Source organism: Octopus bimaculoides, chromosome 12 (assembly GCF_046866305.1).
Source record: "Octopus bimaculoides isolate indiv1 chromosome 12, ASM4686630v1, whole genome shotgun sequence".
In the NCBI taxonomy this organism is placed as follows: domain Eukaryota; kingdom Metazoa; phylum Mollusca; class Cephalopoda; order Octopoda; family Octopodidae; genus Octopus; species Octopus bimaculoides.
Genome location: NC_142939.1, coordinates 66,663,310 through 66,683,463, shown reverse-complemented (window position 1 = coordinate 66,683,463; position 20,154 = coordinate 66,663,310).

Sequence of the window (20,154 nt, the reverse complement as noted above, 5' to 3'; positions counted from 1 at the left end):
ATTGTTCGTTGCTCTACCGTTTGAATTCAAATTTCACCGAAGTTTAGCTTTGCTTTCTGTCATTCTGGGGTGACCCCCTTCGGTCATGACTGACCTTGGGATTGCACCTGGAAAGTTACCCTCCGAGGAACAAGTCCAGGCAAGGTTGTTTATGGAAGACCAACAGTCGCCCATGCATACCAGCCTCCCCTCTTCACGCCACTGATGTTATCCAAGAGAAAGGCAAAGGGGCCGAAACAGCTTTGCGCCAGGGATCTGGAAACTCATTTCTACAGCTGAGTGAACTGGAGCAACGTGAAATAAAGTGTCTTGCTCAAGGACACAACATGCAGCCCGGTCTGGGAATTGCACTCACAGCCTCACGACGTAAGATCGATGCTCTAACCACTGAGCCATGCGCCTGATGTATGTAGGAGAAAAATATAAACATAGTCAATAAATGTGAAGTGCTGTGCAAGCGTTATTGGATCTGAGATTTTGGGTTGTGCAATCGCCATCGAGGCAACTTTCCGATGCCCAGTCAAGGAGGTGGGCGCCGCGGCGAGCATGGAAGGTGCGGGCGCGAACCCGGGTGAAGTCGACCGCGGATGCAATAACATCCTCTACAGGCAATGGTCAGTGATGGTCTTCCTCGGTCGTGAGAGAGCAGTCTTTATCATTATCATACGTGCATTTGTATTTTTTATGTCTTGTTTCAATCCTTGGACTGTGGCCATGCTGGGGCATCGCCTTTTCGACTCATGTACTTATTTTTTTTAAAGCCTGATGCTTATTCTATCGGCCTCTTTTGCCGAACTGTTAAATTACGGGGACATATATACACCAACACCGGTTGTCAAGCGGTGCTGCGGGACACACAGATATATATGTATATATACGACGGGCTTCTTTCAGTTTCCATCTGCCAAATACATTGACAAGTCTTTCGTCGGCCTGAGGCAACAGTAGAAGAGACCGGAAACTCAGAGCTGAGTGAACTTTAGAAATGATAAACACATCCGTTCTACTCTCCCTAACATGTTGACTTCTTCACCAGATAATGTTGGCACTATATATAAAGTATATTTCATTACAATATATACAAAGAGATCTATGCATCTCTATATGTGTATGTATATATCAATATATATATACATGTACGTGTATGTGTGTTAGTATATATATATATATATATATATATATATATATATATTGGAAGGTTTGGAGGTGATGTATAGGAATTATATATTAGAAAAAATATATACATATATATATACACACATGTGTGTGTGTATATATACATACATATATATATATATATATATATATATATATATACATATGTATGTATATGAACTTTTATAATCCCCGTTATCTACCGATTTGCAAACATCAAATATTAATCCATTATCCGCTTTGACTTGTGTTCCCCCCGCTGACAAACACAATGTATAAATATGAAGATACTCTATGACTGGCTAATCTTAGATAACTCTTGTGTCTACCACACAACTATACACGACACTCACTAAAGTTCAGGTTCGATGTCTTTCGTGACAATCTTTCATACAACGTGAACCCTTTTCTGTTATTCATGATATCAGCAGATCTGAACATCGTTTATTTAAGAATTTGCTCTTCAAATTTCGTTATTCTGTGGTTTAAAGAGAAAGATATTTATGTTTTCTCGATGACCTGGTGTGACATAAATAAGTTGAGAGATCCATAGCGGTCACTGGCGAGCGAGTGTGGTTCAGTAACATGTAGCAGGCTTTAGTGATTTTCTTAACTCTTTAGAAGTGGGTAGATATAGACACTCGCCCCTCCTATTCTTAATACAACATCGTGAATGTGATAGCTGAGAGAAGAGAGGGTTGCACTAGCATTGAGCTGGTACTCATTTTTAATAATAATAATAATAATAATAAGGTTTATCTCCTTCACACGGCCAGAATAATTAGGAAGGTATTAGGTAGCTGAAAAGAACGGATAGCGTGGTACCGAATGTTCTCAAAGTGCTGCAAAACCGATTTGAAAGTCTTGTCAGTAAAGACGGTCGCCATATTGAATAGTAGAAATATGACATGTGCTGCATAAAAGCTGTATACATGAAGTCTTTATATGCTGTTATATGCGTATATATATGTATGTATATATAGAGCTGTGCATTGAAGTTGCGTAGGATGGGAGAGTATCAATCTGATGTTTTATGAAAGCACCAAAGAAACAAAATTATACTGAGAAAAGAAAAGAGAGAAGTGGAATGTAATATATTCTTATAGAAGTCAACAGCTTTTTAATATAAACGCAATTTTCAATGTTTGTATTATTATTGACTTGTACCTATTTTACCGATTGTAGAACGAAAAAGGCAAAGTTAATACTTGTGGGATTTGAACTTGGAACCTAAAGGAACTCATGTAAATACTGATATTTTGTCCAACTCTCTACCGCTTCGGCCACTTGCTTTATGTAATGGCATAGTCTCAACGTTAGCTGCGTTTGGTGAATGCTTCTCTGTAAAATTCCTATCATTTGGATTTCAGAAATATGGATCTCCGGAGAATACAGTCATTTTTTAAAAAAATCACACGCAATCAACAAATGACACACAACCGCTGTTGCAAAGCAAACAACTAATTTGTGGTGACGTCCGTAATTTTGTGTCCTACTCTTTCCATTTAATATGAATTGTAAAATTATTTATAAGCCTAATGTCCTTTATAGTCCCTGAAGTAGAAAATGGCGCCTCAAGTAGATTAACTTCTTTGTGTGAAGAGAAAGACGAACTAATCAAAATAATTTCCAAGTGAGAAATTGGTGAGAGTAGTTCCATTCTAATGGGGGAAAGGAATTCTGAGACTTACAATAAAATTGCTGAAACAAAAAAACATTACATTGGTCAGAATTTGAAAATCTTCATAAAATGTTTTTTTTCTTTTTCTTTCTTTCTTTATTTTTTTATTAAAACAATCAGAAGGAATGGTAATTCGCGGATCGGTTCTTATTGCCAAAGTAAGTGTTTTAAGGAACAAATGAATATATAAACGGAGCGAACCTTAAGTGGTGGATGACAAAGAAATTTTAAGACTAGTCATAGTATTAAGATTAGTCATAATATTAAGACTACTCATAGTATTAGAGATTGATGGAGAAAGTCAGTCTGCTGAGACACAAGCAGCAACGAAATCTAGGACAATATTTGATAGCATTGTTACTGGCAAGGATCTCGCAACCGATGAAATTTAGAATTTCTGATAAAGTCGCGGTTTACATAAGTCTTTCCTCACTAAATGTTTGGCAAGAAACCAAGAAAGAAATTCTTCAAGATTTAAGCTTAGTAAGGAAAGATTAATCATTCTTGCATATCTTAATATTCTTGACCAACATATAATCAAGCTTTGATGATTAGTAAATTGAAATGTCCACGAGTTTTAACGGGATTGTGCACCTGCCTGTGAATCTCGAAACAATTCTTGGGTGAACAAAGATACACAATTCCCGACTGGTTTGTTCATCATTCTGTTTCATTAATTTATCAGAACTTAAGGAAATGCGGGGAGGGGGAAGGCCATAAATCCCAAATCTCTCTTATTGTTCATATATCTCGAGAAGGGTCACATACATCAATGAAAATTAGTGAGAAATGATCTTACCATCAGATGTAAGTTCAATGATTCAACCTATGAACGAAGGAACCCTCAGGAGATTTAAATGCCGCAGTAAAAATGATTTTATGGTGTATTTGGCTCATTACAATATCATCCATACTGAATTTGAAGATAGCTTACAATTAAAGGGGGAATGTTTTCACTCGTGACTGCATGGAAAGCAGTCAGGCATGAAACACTTTAAGAGGGTGACGAAAGTTATGGCCAAACGCAATATATGTAGAATAGAGTGTGATAAAGAGAAATATTACGAAAGGTTGTATTTATAGAAGTGGCAGAGGACATGTGATGTGGAAGAGCTGAAAGGGGTGCTAAGCCATTTTTGAAACCTAATACTGCTGACATTGAATATGAAATAAGTACGGAAGATAATATTGAAGTGGCAACCAATTTCGCCGATCAAGAAATCATTCAAAATATACCTTCTGATAAAATAGAAGTGAATTATCGAGAAAAAAATAATGGTGAAGATGATATAATGGAAGAAAAGGTATCCTGGGCTACTGTAGAAAAACTTCATTAACATGGCTTTAAAACTTGTCATAGAACCATATTAGCAGCCTTGAAGACGCCATTCACGGTGGAGAATAATGATGTTTTCTCAAAGACATTACCAAATTGTAAAGAAGGCGATATACGAAATTATTGTCAGGAAACAACGGAAGTGTCAAGCAGTGCATCAGATGCAGTCGAAACTGCATGTTCTATCGACAAGTACAAGAGAAGATGTGGAAACAAACAGTTATTTCTTTGCTAGCTGGTTTCCATTTTGTTTGTTTAAACTAAAAATAAACAATCAATTTACACAAAATAACTTCTACTTTAATTTATTTACTGTGTTTTTCTTTGAAGCTCGACATTTCTAAACATCACTTCAAGCATTTTGTGTTACCTGCCACATAGTTTTTTTTTTTTTTTCTAGTGAAAATGTTTACATTTTTCGTTTAGAGTTCATTTTATTTGTTATTTAAACCTGCGTGGTTTAAGAAATGAAACATCTTCTCTATATCTTCCTGAATAAACCATCAACATTTGCTTTTACATCTCGTCATTATTTCTCTTTGTATCTGAATTTTAAAACCCAAATTTTAAATACAGATGAAACCCAAAATTTGGTTCCATCAATATATATATATATGTTATACGACGGTTTTCTTGCAGTTTCCGTCTCCCAAATCCACTCACAAGGTGCCACGCAGTGGAACTGAACCCGGAACCATGTGGTTGGGAAGTAAGCTTCTCACTACACAGCCACTCCTGCATCTATGTTTATATATATATATATATATATATATATATATATATATATATATATATATATATATATATATATATATATATATATATATATATATATATATATATATATATATATATGTATGTGTGTATATATATATATATATACTGAAGGTTTTTTTCTTAATTGATATACAAAATATGAAAAGTGTTATTTTCTCAAAGAAATGATAAAATACAACTGAAATCCATTTATTTCTTTTTTCTTTATTTCTTTGTGTGTGTGTGTGTGTGTGTGTGTGTGTGTGTGTGTGTGTGTGTTGCTAGCGACAGAGAACACAACAAACAGAGCAAGATAAGGATTTAAGCTGTGTTCTCCAGTTTCTTAGCAAATTTCAGACTTCTTTTAATTTCTGTATATAAAGAAAAGAAAAGAAAAAGACATCAAAAAAACAAACAATCAAACAAACAAAGCAAAAAAAAACAATGACACATCTGCATCACTTCTGACTAATGAATTTTTTTATGTTTTATCTTTTCCTTGTTTCAGTCATTAGACTGCGGCCATGCTGGGGCACTGCCTAGAGGAATTTTAGTCGAACGAGTTGACCCCACTTCTTACTTTGTTTAAATCCTGGTATTAATTCTGTCGGTCTCTTTTGCCGATCCGCTAAGTTTACGGGGGCATATGCACACCAACATCGGTTGTGAAGCAGTGGTAGAGGTCAAGCACAGACAGAAAAACACCCTCCACCCCACATATATGTTTGCGAGGGATTCTTTCAATTATCGTATGCCAGATCCACTCACAAGGCTTTCACTGGCCTGAAGCTATATTAGAAGACACATGCCCAAAGTGACACACAGTAGGACTGAATCCGGAACCATGTGGTTGGGAAGCAAACTTCTGACCACACAATCACACTGTACATAATTAAAAACTTTCTCTCAAGCGCTGTTAGTCGTGATGCCTCTCTAATAAACCAATATCGATCTCGGTAAACGCTATCAGATCAAAATTCTCGTCAAACATATTCTAAATCAAATATTGTTTCATTGATTTACTTCACATATTGACTAAAACCATCATTTATATATCTACAGGGTGTTCGGGATAAATTTGACAGTTTGCATAAAATGAAAAGGAAACACAATATCTCATCCAAAAATGAAATTAAAAACATATTAGACTATGGCTGGGAGATAACAGTTTGACCAAAGTGACCCCCCCACCTTCCACCACAGCCTGAAAACATCTCCGGAACCTGGTGCATGCGTTCCTCACTGTGCCTTTGGGAAGCTCTTTGAACGCCTCCTTGACCTTGGCCACCAGCTCGGCCTTGGCGTTTCAGCCAGAGTTCTTGCTGTCTTTCTCATCTGTGCTGTGCCCAACATATAGCAATCCTTGGTATTACAATCGGCGGAATATGGCGGTCAGGAATTAAGTCATAGAAATTCTCCGTCAACGACTTCTGACTCTTTCATGGTTAGGAGCTGAATCCTACTGCCACACAGATGGACTTCCAGCAACAATCTCTCGAGAGTTTTACCATGGTTTCACGAATAAGTCTCCAGCAGCTTCAAATAACCGTTTGAATTGAGCTTAAGGCCATGCTTGACATCCTGCTACTTATTTTGATATATATATATATATATATATATATATATATATATATATATATATATATATATATATATATATATACGTTTATCAGTTTGTTCTGCAAGATTCCTGATGTGAAGCCGTGTGCTGAAACAGATATTGTATTTCGGGACGGTCATTTTTTTTTTGCCAAATAAACACACGCACTGTATATATTTTCTTCACTCGTTTATTACTGTTCTTACTTTATTATTCTAACTCATGTCCATTGACTGGAAATCTATATATGTTGTTGTATTCCGGGAAGGTAATTTTTTGCCAAATAAGCACACGTACTGTATATATATCCGTTTTTCATTCGTTTTTTACTCTTATTTTAATTCATGTCCATTGTCCGGAAATCTTTCGTCACACATCAGTGACCACCTCAATACACGCACACACACTCACACACACATGCATACACACTCATGTATATATATATATATATATGAGGGTGCGTGAACATGTGAGGCTGTAATCAGTGTTACGTACCCCTACATATGTGTGTGTGTATGTGTACGTGCGCGTGTGTGTATGTGTGTGTGTTTCGTGTCGTTGTGTCTCTCTGCGTGTGTCATGTTTTGTCAGCCAATGAAGCTCTCTTAACCTAAAATACTGACAATTCCAATCGCTCTGTTTAACTAATTCTCGCTGTCTGCCTCCCCATATTTTTATCTCTCTCTTTCTCTCACTCAACCGTTCTCTCCTTCTCTCTTATTGTCTGCTTCTTTCTCTCTCTCTCTCTCTCTCTCTCTCTCTCTCTCTCAGTTTCTCTCTTTCTCTCAGTTTCTCTCAAACTCTTTGTCAAGTTGTCATGTTCTGTTCTATTGTCACGGTTGAATGATGAAGGGAAATGTCACACAACTCACTGAATTCTTCCACATGCTTCACTGAACAGAGCGATGGAGGCGGCGGAGGTGGTGGTGCTGGTGGAGTAGGAGATGGGGTGAGGTAAAGTTGGCGAGAAGTCATTGGAAAGATGTGTATGAGGAAGAGAGCGAGAGAGAGAGAGAGAGGAGTGAGAGATAGGGAGGAGTATGTGTGCGTGTGAAAGAGATAGCTAAACAGGTAGAGAGAGAGAGAGAGAGAGAGAGAGAGAGAGGGAGAGAGAGAGGGAGAGAGAAAGAAGGAGAGAGAGAGAGAGGGAGAGAAATTGCTAAATAGGTAGATTGATAGATTGATAGATAGTCAAATAGGCAGACAGATTCACAGATTAGGAGGAAGACAGATAGATATACAGATTTATATATATATATATACTCACTCACTGTCTTTCTATCTGTCTGTCTCTTTTTCAATATATATATATAGAGAGAGACAGAGAAAGAAAGAGAGAGAGAGAGAGAGCATGTAAGAAATACAAGAGAGTGTGTAATAAGGATGAAACAGGTAAAATTTGTTTTGAGTGAGTCAGAGAGAGAGAGAGAGAGAGAGAGAGATAGAGAGAAAGAGAGAGAGAGAGAGAGAGAGAGAGAGAGGGAGAGAGAGAGAGAGAGAGAGAGAGAGAGAGAGAGAGCTGCAGGGAAAAGAGAGATTTCACTCTATATTCGAGTATATTTATGAAATGCCAGCGTGAGTGTGTTTCTGTACAAGATGTATGCGTGCGTGTATGAAGAACCGGAACAGGAAGTGGTGTTAGGCATTCGACTCCGGGTTATGTGTATACGTGTGTTGTATTTGTGTGTGTGTGTGTTTGTGACTGTGTGTGAGTGCGTACGTACGAGTTTGTGTGTGTTTGTGTGTTCTTGTGTGTGCGTTTGTGTGTGCGTACCTACGAGTTTGTGTGTGTTTTGTGTGTGTGTTTGTGTGTTTGTTTGTATGTGTTTGTGTGTGTGTATTTTTGTGGGTGTGTGTATGCGTACGTATGTGTGTCTTTTGTGTGTGTATAGTATCTATATGCGTGTGTTTATGTGTGAGTGTGTATATTTGTGTTCGTATGTGCTTCTCTGTGTGTGTGTATCTGTGTTTTTGTGTTAATGAGAGTATGTGTGTGTGTGTATGTGTTTGTGTTTCCAAAGTTGTATTAAAATTGTTTAAAAAACATTTTTATTTGTCATTTAGTGTGTGTGTGTGTTTGTGTATGTGTGTATGTGTGTGTATGTGTGTATGTGTGTGGGTGTGTGTGTGTGTATGTGTCAGGGGAAGTGGCAGGGTGGATGGAGGCGTAGTTTAAAGGTCTTTTATTAAAGAAGAAGCAAAAAAAGAAAGAAGAGAAAATGAGTGAAAACGAGAGACTTTGATAAAGATGGAGAATAGAAGAATGAATGAACAACAACAACAACAACAACACGAAGAGAGAAACAGTAAAATGACGTAGAAAAGCGGGGGGGTGTAGGTCAGGGTGGGTGTGGGTGTTTATGAATGATAAAAGAAAAAAAAAGAAAAGAACGAAAGTGCAAAAGTGAGAATGACAGCCCGAAAGATAAAAAAAATATGAAAGATAAAAACTGGAAGTGAAGACGAATGAGAGAAAGAAAGATTGGGAAAAAGATTAGGAATTGGTTAAAAAAAAAAAAAATTGAAGTCTGTTATAGAATTTTATCAAGATTTTACCGGTTTGGAATAAAAGAAATAAACGTTGATCTGTTTGGATGGATAACAATACATTGGCGATTGTGAGGAAAATTATATAACACACCTTACAGCAGAGTGATTAATAAAATATATAGGGAAGAGTAAAATAATGGCCTTGGTAGAAGATATAAGCTCTGGATAGAAGAAATGGGTTCATTAAGCCAATGATCGCAATTTCAACACAGGCGACATTTAACTTCAGTGACCTCATAACCTTGGATTCTTTCTGTGTATTGGTTATTCTGTTTAACTTGTAAATTATTTAGATTTCATAGTTGTCTCTCTTGATTGTTTCAAAAAGAATTACTTATTAAGGATAATTATTGTCATTTTTTCATTACTGGGTTCATTTCACTTCATTAAACCCCTGTTTTACCACCGCTTGACATCGGGTGTTGGTGCGTTTACGTTCTCGTAACTTAGCTGTCCGGCCAAAGATACCGATAAGTATCAAGCTTTGAATAAGTCTTGGCACATCGATTAATACTGGGGAAGATTCGTTCGAGCAGAATTCTTCAAGGCGGTGCCCCAGCATGGTCGTAGTCTAATGACTGAAACAAGTAAAAGAGCAAAAGATATGTAAAAGACAGTTTAACAGTTTAAAGAAAGGGCATCCTGTGATGTCTTGTATTGTGATTATCAAATAAGATAGAGAAAAGATCAGTGGCGCCGAACAAATTAAAGACCACAGGCGCTGCCCTACTTTCATACGATATGCGTTTGGCAAGAAGGTGGTTATTTATAGAATTATATGGCGAAATGTAGAAGCCTATTCCATAATGGCTTCTAGTCTTGTCCGATTGTACGAATATCTTAATAATATTCTTCATCTACTTTTCTCGTTTTTGGCTTTAAAATGTTTCTGGAAGCTATTTTTTACTTTGCATATTTTTGTCTAACATAAATCATTTTAGAATACTTAAAAAACAAAAAAAGCGAAACAGAAAGAAAAAGAAACAACAACATAGATTAAGATGGGCACTTATGAAGAAGACTTGAAGCCATATTTCAAAATGGAACTATTATGTGTTTACATTTCCTTGTCGACAAAAGCTCTCCATATTAATCTTTTGTTAAAGAATTACTTTTCTGCATGATAAATTTGAGGAATTTTTCTTGGCAAGACTAGCAAGAATGGCAATATTTCCAGTGGCTGGTAAAATTAGGTGTTTCACAAAATTTCAGATTTGTATAATTTTAGCTCATAAAGTGCCTTACCCTAGGGAGCGCTATATATTATCCATGAACGCTGGCCATTGATTTTCTAATCATTCGCCCGCTAAAACAACAAACACCAATTTCTCACTCACAAACTCTTACAAAAACAACTTTCCTACATAACATTTTCGTAGAGTTCTTTCCAGTAAAATATATTTGAGATTTATTTATTTACTGTTGGAATGTATGCTGATGTTTGCGCGGATTGATGTTTTTTGCGGCCGATCATTTCAGTTTTGGAAAGACAGTTTTTAGAGGATTCGACACGAAAGAGCGTTATATATAAAGTATGGGACTTATATGTTTATATGTATGCATGTATGTATGTACGTATGTACACACACATATACGCACACACACACGAACACGCATACGTACACACGCACGCACACACACACACACGTACATACGCACGCACGCACACACACACACACACACTCACACACACGCTGATGCTTTGAGTTTTATCTTCCTGTTCATCGTGAAGCCCAAAGGTTGTCTTCAAGTTTTTGTGTATTTCTATACGGTATGATGATATTATTTGCTAATTATTTACATTCGACGGATATTTGTCCTCATCTTGTTTGTTGTTAACACAACGTTTCAGCTGATAGACCCTCCAGCCTTCATCAGGTGTCTGGAGAAATTTCGAACCTGGGTTCTCCTTCCAAAGGTATTTTTCTATGAAGGCTGGAGGGTATATTAGCCGAAACGTTGTGTTAACAACAAACAAGATGAAGACAAATATCCGTCAAATATAAATAATGTAAATAATGTAAATATATCCTCATCTCTTAAATATAGAACTGTATTATTTGTTAATGCTTTCCCCTCCATTTCTCTTCCATATTATAATGAGCAGCAGTGACTCCATATTGAACATGCATGGTCAGCTGAGCGTGACGCTGTCGTGCTGCTGTTTCCGACATAACCGTTTGAGTCGTGTAGTTTACATAAATTTGTCACCAGATTTCATAAACAGAAATTTGATGGAGTCAATGTGCTAATGCGAAATTTTTGGTTTTAAGATCAAAGTGTCTTAATTAACAGAGAACCTTTAATATCTAATGATGTATAATTCCTTTCTTTGCTGAAATAAAGATTGGTGATTGGAATTTTAATGTTAGACTGTTAATGAGAGACGAGTAAAAATGACTAACACAAAATAATGAGAATTTCTGCAGGGCTTTTCAGAATATCATCTATAAATCATTAATGAAGTACATCTGTCATCTATGCATATAAGTGTATATATTTCTATATATTTTTGTATGTATTTGCGCATGCATATATATATAGTTTGTTTATTCCACGCTATATATAAATATCTGTGTGTGTGTGTGTGTGTGTATACATATATATATAAACATATATATGTATGCATATGTATATATATATATATATATATATATAGATAGATAGATAGATAGATAGATAGATAGATAGATAGATATAGATATATACATATATATATATACGCGTACATGCAAATATGTATGCCGTTTGCATGTATGCATTTGTGTATGTAAATACGCGAATATCTACATATTATCGTATGCAAGTATGCATTTCTAATATACAGTATGTACGTATGTATGCTTGTGAGGGCGTCTATGAATGTACGTGTGAACATATAAAAGTGCATAATACACCTAAGCAAGAAACTGTATATAAATTTGTGTATATACGGAGTATATTTGATTAATCATAGCATAGCTATAGGGAAGAAACAGCTATACATATACATATATACATACATACATACATATATACATACATATATATATATATATATATATATATATATATATATATATATATATATATATATATATATATATATATATTGATAGATAGATAGATAGATGAGCAGTTTCGGCGAATGTTGATGTTCGCTTCGCGATCTTGACATCTCGGGTTCAAACCTACAGCATGGCTATTTGGGCAAATAACATCTCCTATTTCTATGACTTTCTTTCTGGAATTGTTTCTGGCAAAGCTGCGAGTTGGACAGAGCTGTTCTTCCCCGTGTTTCCTGCGCCGATCTGGAGTCATCTGGTATTTCGGATAAAAGCTTGTTTTCTAAACATCTAAACCTTGCAAATCTCTGATGTTCGCCAACAGAATGTTGAATAGTTGTGGGCCCTTGAAATCTTTGTTACAGAATTGGGTCTTTATTCTAGATCTATGGTACTATGCAGTGAAATCTAGATCAGTGGCTGGTAAAGGTTTCAATCTCAAAACTTGAAACCAGACCTTCCAGGACAGTCCATATCACTGCATATCTTTTGCGGCTCCTATCTAGGGAATACAGCCTCGGTTTTTTTTTTAAACTTTACCCAGTAGCTCATGCGTTGCAATCTTTTTTGTATAAAGGCACTGGATTGCATTGATTTCCGCTGATTAGTTGAACGCTTTGTGACGACCACAGATGGTAGCAGTAATCCAGGCAACTGAGAAGGAATGCTCTCCATTAGTGTAGCATGGTATCCTTTTCCTTGGTTCTGAATGATCTCAGAGTTCATCCAACCACTCTTCCGCACAGCCATCTTGTTGAAATGCACATGATACGTAGCGTACATTTCCTCGATTAAATTGTATATTTGGAAGCTTCTAATTTGGTTCTTGTATTTCAAGTGTTTAAACATATTTTGTCTGCATTAGTTATTACATTTATAACATTTAAAAAAAAGTGATGATATTATTTTTACCATGTATTTTTAAACTCTTCTTTTAACTTTGTTTTTTTCTTTTCTTTTATTAACCTTTTAAAAAAAGTGATCTTCCGATTTTTATTCTTTGATCATCAGAGATTTAAAATTTGCAAATAAATAATAAAATTTAATCTAACAAAAATAATTTTTCTCCGTAAAATTTTTAAAAAATCAGAAATTGTTGGGGATTTTAAAAACTTCCTCACTATTTTTATTTATTTATCTATCTATTTATTTATTTAATTATCTATTTATAACGTTTGCATGTGAAGTGTGTAAATATATTTTGTGGGTATTTCAAAGCATTACTGATTTACACTTTCCAAAAATTTCAAATACGCTTGTTTCGGTTTAAAATTTAATTAACGAGGAAAATATAATTATATATGCACATAAAATATATTTATATATTTTAAATGCAAACGAAATATATTTAAATGCAAAAATAAAAAGTGCCGCAGCGATAAATTCTCTAAACATAGTCAGTTTTCGAATTGAGCATTTCCGCATGCACGCACACACGCACACACGCACACACGCACACACACACACGTATATACATATATACACACGTGCATATATACATACATACATACATACATACATACACGCACGTATATGTATACATATATACATACATTCAGACATACGTGCATATATACATACATATATATACATACACATATACACATACATGCGCACATATACACAAACACACATACATATTTAGCTAAATAAAGAAATAAGGATTGGTATAGAATCAGGTACTTGAAAAGATAGGCACCATGTACTGTTGGATAAACCTATGGTTGCTAAGTATCAAATAGGATATTCCTGTTGTGTACACAGAAAAAAATCAACCCCATGAGTATTTAAGACCTAGGGGCTGATCCAAAGCATGTGTTACTTTGAATTGTACATTATTGGTATAGTCTAGGGGGTCCGACAAATCATAAATCCCCTTGGCATATTATAATCAAATGAATAATAACAGACGATGAATAATTGTCCGCTCATTACAGCTGTTTCTTACGCATCTTTTTAATAGATGAATGAGAACATTATTCCATTGCAAGAAACCGTAATCATCAGATGAAACGTAATTTTACAAAGCAAAAGAATATCTCAAGAATACAGCAGAGACGTGACTCAAGTCTGTCGAAGCCAACTCTGAAATGGGAGAATATCATCCACACCCCACTCCTAAGAACAAGTCTAGCAGACTCCTGTCTCACCCGAGTCGCTGATCTTAGACGTCATATAACACACTTCCAAGAACTATATGCTTAACTTCAACAGCCAACTTTGTTGGTCATTCTCACGTTTCATATTATTAAAAAGATACGTAAGAAACAGCTGTAATGAGCTGACAATTATCCATCGTCTGTTATTATTCATCTGATCACATATATATAAATATATATCTATATATGTATATATTTATATATATGTATCTTCGAAGGCAAATCAAAAGCTATACACACTCTTGCTTCTGTAGTTTATTAAAACAAAAGCAGGAGTTGGACAGTTACACAATTTTTCGGCATAAGCTCCATGTTTTTGTGATGCCATTCTTCCAGTGGTTCAGAAGATTGCTTATTCCATCGAAGAAGACTTTCGGCTGCTTTTCTTCGTCCTTATCGAACCGACAACATCGTAAAAGATGCATATCATAAGCCTTTATACATACATACATACATACATACATACATACATACATACATACATACATACATACATACATTTAGGCATAACATTTTGTGCTACCGAAAAATAGTAACAACGTTTTCTCTGATGAAGCACAAGTATCTCGAAACAAATGCTCGCAAAGCATTCGATTCTGAACTCGACGTCTTACTATCTTAGTGTTGCTCACACACAGATAAACACCCACATCACATGTATGTATATATGAAGCTATTATACACAAAATGTTACTGACACAGGAAAAACTAATTGAAAAATCTAATATTTTTGCGGGCATTTTTTTGATAGAAAGATCAAAGGCTAGTGATCTAGAAGATATTGGTAAGTAATAAAGCTAATTATCGTGTTTTCGTTATATATGAAGGACAACATCATAATATTTTCTATTCTGTACAGTACAAAACTATGTTATAAATTTGTGGAATCGTTATCTAAAACGCGGGCTTTTATTCTTGCTTTACATAGCAATGGACTTACGTTCAGTAAAAGTCTAACCAGCAAAAAATTCTGCTGTGTTACACGCAATGGGCTTATAAACAATTATTTCATGTACCAGGTCCAGTCCGTAGAAATAATTAACCACCATAGTTCAAACTTTGTTAATCTTGTTCATACTTTATACTATTTTCACATTGGAAACTTCCCGATTATGTATTCTTGCTAATTATAGACTGTTTAGCAGTTGTAGTTCGTTTCAAGATACATCTCAAGGATGTTCTAGGTTGCATCATCGGCGGGGTTTCTGGGGTGTCATGAAGTTTCGGGTCTTTCAGCACCAGACCTCCTTGCCCCCTTTACCCAGCCGAGGTTGCTTAAATCCCAGCTTGCTTCCCACTCCCAGCAAATCCCCGTTCTGCCCTCAAGTGGCCTTCTGTGCCATCTCAGTAATGGAATCTATGACTCTCCTCTTTGTTGCATCAGTGACTTCAATTACGGATAATTGACGATTATCAATAACCAATATTTGATTATGCCAGTACCAAGATGTCCGAAAATAATTTACCACTTTTATTTATAATCGATCAGCGTTGCGCTCTTTTCCCTCAGGTTTACGAGACCCGTTGGAGACATTTAAAAATTAATTTGCAGACGCTATAAGAATTTAGAAACTGCGAGAACATGAAATAATTCTTTATGGGAAGGGAAAGTCTCGAAGCAAATGAAGCTATAAAAATAGCGTGTAAATATAGGACTAAAAACCCATTGAATACAAAATGTCGAAGTTCGTCATGCTTACTGGAGATGCGGGTTCGAATCGCACGGGAAATCTTCGACTTTTTCTATCCAAAGAGATTTTTAACCTAATATTTACACGCTGTTATTTATAGCTTTATTTACTTCGAGATTCATCGTTCCTAGAAATAATTATTACTCATTTATTGTTTTTCGGAAAAAGAAGCCTGCTTTCTCCACTCGTCGAGATTTAGACATTCTACAAAGTGGTCGTGTGGTCAGAAGTTTGCTTCCCAGCCACATGGTTCCGGTTCAGTCCCACTGCGTGACATCTTGAGCAAGTTTCTTTTACTACAGTCTCGAGACGACCAAAGCTTTCTGAGTGGATTTGATAAACGGAAACTGAAAGAATCCCGTTCTATATGTATATACCTGTAGATCTATATATGTATGTGCTTTTGTGTCTGTATTTGTCTCCTACCACCGCTCGACAACCCGTGTTGATGTGTTTACGATACCGTAACTTAGCGGTTCGGCATAAGAGACCGATAGAATACGTATTAGTCTTTTAAAAAGTCCTGGGGTAAAATCATTCTACAAGATATCTTCAAGGTGGTGCTCCAGCATGGCTACATTCTAATAACTGAAACAACGAAAATACTAAACGGCAAAAGAAGTTCACGATTTACCAAACTCTTCACATTGGCACCACATTTTTTAAAAATTCTGTTTCTTCTTGACACAAAATTAACGAAGTGAATAAATATACAATTAAATATATTATCACGTGCCACCAGTCACGTGTTCGAATTATATGCAAAAGTTGTCAGATCTGAAATATATATCACGGTCAAGTTATTCGTAAAAAATTGCTCATATTTGATTTAGTTTCGCGACATACCAAAAGATTATTGGCGACATACAGTTTGGAAGCATTTGCTTAACATTAGTCGCAACGGGCGTAGATTTCATAGGTTTCCTAATTCAAATAAGCAGAAATTATATCAATAATTGTGTTTAATGTCCAACATTTTGGTAGACAAATTTAATTACAAAAAGAAAAAGAAAAGCAAGTTTTACTTCATTCTGACTCCCGTCTACAAATTGGATTAATTATTGATATTTCAAATGATCAGTAGCGTTCCAACAGGCAATAGCTGCCGTAAAAATAAACTGATTACTTACAGCACTGCCCAACACACATGCCCTACAAACTACTGAATGACCCCCAGCCTCATTCACCTCTCTCCTCTAATTTATAGTCCCTTTGTCACAAAGCACAACAAATTAACGCTCGCCTTCTGCAAACTCTCCTGCAAATTCGTCCTTCATGATCTCTGCTTCCATCAGTTTTCCACATTTAATCTCTCCTCTTCCGCTCTACAAATGTTCATTTCAAATTTAGGCACAAAGCCAGCAATTTTCGGGGAGAAGGAAAGTCAATTACATCGATCAGTACTCGACTGGTACTTATTTTGTCGACTCCAAAAGGATGAAGGGCAAAGTCAACCTTGGCGGAATTTGAACTCAGAACGCAAAAACGGACAAAATGCCATTAGGCACCTTGCCGGTGTGCTAACGATTCTGCCAACTGTTCTTTTATTCTTTCTATTCTTTTATTTGTTTCAGTCATTTGACTGTGGCCATGCTGGAGCACCGCCTTTAGTCGAACAAATCGACCCCAGAACTTATTCTTTGTAAGCCTAGTACTTATTATATCGGTCTCTTTGCCGAACTGCTAATTTACAGGGACTAAACACACCAGCGGATGGTGGGGGTGGTGCAATTACAGAGACTCAACACACCAACGGATGGTGGGGGTGCAAATACAGACACACAAACATACACACTATAGTAGTTTGTCCCCAAACCCTAAGAAATTTTATAACTATATCATCCATGTTTACTGTCTATACTGTTTACCCCTTACCCTACAAAGAAAATGCCAGTATCCTCTTAAGCTTAGAATCATTAGGTCTGATAAGATAGTCCATAAATCAGAAGCAAAAAAAAACACAAATAAACACAACATTGAGCTGGAGTTCATTAACAACAACAACAAAACATCCACCTCATAGCACCTATTTACAGTTAGGAGATCCAGGTCGTTAACCCCAAAATATTTGCTAAAATCTTTTGTCAAGCATTCTTTACTCTATGATATAGAAGATCTTGACCAAGGTGGACTGTAAAACGAAGTTTATCGATTTACGTTTTCATACCTGTGTACATATTTGAATATGGATCACAGGTGTAAAAATCGATCTCTCTCAATGAATTACTGAATTTTAGTGTTAAAAAGATCGAACTATCGGAATAACTATAATTCGTTTAAACGCCAAAACCACATAGTATCAAAAACGACACAAATATTTGTAAAAATTTTTATCAAATCTGTTAGTTTCTAAAGCGAATAACAGTAAAGCAGAAATATTTAAATAATTTTATGTCAGGTAAAAAAAGATGTGTTGTTATAGGAGATGTGTTATTTAGAAATACATGGGTTCCATGTGATTTCATAACTGAAAAAAAAAAAATCTGACTTAAAATTAACCTCGTTCCTGGCCTTTCGCCCTTTCGTATATATATATATATATATATATATATATATATATATATATATATATATATATATATATATATATATATAAGCAATGTTAATTCTCTAAATGAAGTATTAACAGTAACTGCACGATAAAGTGTAGTATATTGCCACTTAAGTGTGGCTGACCCCTAGGGGTGGATGTTACTGTTGCTTTTAGCCCCAGGAGGACATCTCCTCCAGCTGGCTTATCGACACACGACTGTGTCCTGTTTGCCAAGGGAGTTATCCCTCTCACCTCGACCAGCAGCACGAACGTATCCGGATTTCAGGGTTATTTCCCTTCGTCGGCGTTCGACAGCTGATGACCTTGGTGAGAGAGACAAAAACCTGGCAAACCTTATATCTTCTTTTCCAGTGAAATTCTTCACTGATATTGAAAAGGTGAAAACAAGCAATGTTAATTCTCTAAATGAAGTATTAACAGTAACTGCACGATAAAGTGTAGTATATTGCCACTTAAGTGTGGCTGACCCCTAGGGGTGGATGTTACTGTTGCTTTTAGCCCCAGGAGGACATCTCCTCCAGCTGTCGAACGCCGACGAAGGGAAATAACCCTGAAATCCGGATACGTTCGTGCTGCTGGTCGAGGTGAGAGGGATAACTCCCTTGGCAAACAGGACACAGTCGTGTGTCGATAAGCCAGCTGGAGGAGATGTCCTCCTGGGGCTAAAAGCAACAGTAACATCCACCCCTAGGGGTCAGCCACACTTAAGTGGCAATATACTACACTTTATCGTGCAGTTACTGTTAATACTTCATTTAGAGAATTAACATTGCTTGTTTTCACCTTTTCAATATCAGTGAAGAATTTCACTGGAAAAGAAGATATAAGGTTTGCCAGGTTTTTGTCTCTCTCACCAAGGTCATCAGCTGTCGAACGCCGACGAAGGGAAATAACCCTGAAATCCGGATACGTTCGTGCTGCTGGTCGAGGTGAGAGGGATAACTCCCTTGGCAAACAGGACACAGTCGTGTGTCGATAAGCCAGCTGGGGGAGATGTCCTCCTGGGGCTAAAAGCAACAGTAACATCCACCCCTAGGGGTCAGCCACACTTAAGTGGCAATATACTACACTTTATATATATATATATATACATGTATATATATATATATACATGTGCATATGTGGGTGTTTGTATGTCTATATCTCTACTAGTGGTGCTGAAAACTTCCTGGCTTTCGATAAAAGAAAATACAGGAGGATCAGTTAATTATGATCTTATTCAACATATACCCCTCTTAGATTCACACACTTATTGCAGCGGTCCTTCAGTTTCTCTAAGCCCTGTGTAAGAACTCTGAAGTTTAGGCCTCCAAACAGGCCTTTCGTGACGCCCTTAAACCCAGGAACTTTTCAGTCCCATCCCCACCCACATCCTTCGTATTAACAAAAGCATGGTATACACTACTAAAGCATCCTCGATTTCGAATTGCGATGGTACTTCGCGATATTCTTCCAAAACACGACTCAAGCTTCCTGTACAACTTCTTGTAGACTTTCGATAAAACTAATGTCAGACTTTCAGTATTGTTCTGTTCTTTTCAACAGTGAAGAAATTATTCTCAACCATTCCTTCAGCAAGTCTTACAGGACTTGCATACAATTGCAATTTATGCAGTATTGATAGAGAT